This window comes from Nanorana parkeri, unplaced genomic scaffold (genome assembly GCF_000935625.1).
Source record: "Nanorana parkeri isolate BGI_ZX_2015 unplaced genomic scaffold, ASM93562v1 scaffold3475, whole genome shotgun sequence".
In the NCBI taxonomy this organism is placed as follows: Eukaryota; Metazoa; Chordata; class Amphibia; order Anura; family Dicroglossidae; genus Nanorana; species Nanorana parkeri.
Window position 1 is genome coordinate 29,636 of NW_017309743.1, and position 1,299 is coordinate 30,934.

At 46.1% G+C, this 1,299-nt stretch overlaps 1 protein-coding gene across 1 annotated transcript in view; it reads left to right on the plus strand.

The window, feature by feature from the left end:
• The first annotated feature begins 1,061 nt into the window (after positions 1 to 1,061).
• LOC108803185 (helix-loop-helix protein 2-like) overlaps positions 1,062 to 1,299 on the plus strand; it is a 3,121-nt gene continuing 2,883 nt past the window's right edge. The window contains exon 1 of the mRNA XM_018575026.1: positions 1,062 to 1,222. The gene's annotated coding sequence lies outside the window, so the exon portion shown is untranslated. The remainder of the gene's footprint in view (positions 1,223 to 1,299) is intronic.

A 1,299-nucleotide genomic window follows, 5' to 3' on the forward strand; every position in this document is an offset into this window, starting at 1 on the left:
GGGGGGTGTTATATACAGGGGGGTGTTATATACAGGGGGGGTGTTATATACAGGGGGGGTGTTATATACAGGAGGGTGTTATATACAGGGGGGTGTTATATACAGGGGGGTGTTGTTGTATATTAGGAGTCTGAATAACTCAATAATAATATTCTGTGACATCACACCCCTGTTTGGATTATAAGTTGATGATGTCACAGCATGCAATGTCCTCCGGCGCGATGATGATGTCATATCAGAGTCGGCTGACTGTATTGGACGCTCAGAATATGTAAATGACGCCCCCGCACCTCGGAGACATGGCGGTGTCACCCCATAAACGGGGTGTTATTATTATATCACAGAAATCACTGCGCTGGGAATGCGTGCCTAACTACCTGATTGGACCAGCCGCAACAATGTGTATAGGTGAACAAATGTAAAGCAAATATGTTGCGCTCGGTCTATGTGAACCAACTGCACACTAAAGTGTTAATAAACAAATCTGTGTAAAAATTACAACAATCCGTGTGAAAAAATTGATTCAAGTGGATTATTTACATATGACTAGAAGGTTCAACACACAAACATAATAAGAATAATAAAAATCAACACTGGAACCTTCAGAATTAGTGCCAGTGATCAACCTCATTGGTTCAAGCAGCACTCAGCTAAGAGAGATGAAGGCAGGTTTTCCTTTGACATGTTTCGTTCAATGACTTTCTCAAAAAGGAATCCTGTCTTCACCTCCCACTAGTAATTTATTTAAAAACTGTCCAATCTCTGTCTGTCAGATACAATCAACAACATCGATTACACCTGATCAGAAATTCCACATTCTGGTACAGAATAAGCTCCAACTGGGCTATATCCCAATAGGAGACAATGGTAAATGTATAATGTATAACTGTAGGAGCTCGTGCCTCTTAGTAATGCAAAGCTCTACTGTACGGGGTGTTATTATTACTCGGGGGGGAGGGGGTTTGCTTTTTGCTCTCGTCCACCAGCCCTTGGGAGAAGAGCTTACACTTATATCTGACGTTCACGTATAAATAATCTGATGACATCATCGCCGGCGGCATCCAGCAGGTTAATGGAGCCCGAGGATCCGGCGCTGACTCCTCATCGTCTCTCAGGACCAGCAAACATGGCCGCCAGCGACTGACAGCCGAGGCGGTGGCGACGTCTGGCTCTGCGTAGGGAATCGAGGGGCCGCAGCTGTGACACGCAGCCCGGGGTCACGGTGAGACCTTATTTATACGGAGAGTCGGACGTGGTCTGTCGGAAGAGACGTCCCGAGATATTGGGGGGGGGGGGGGG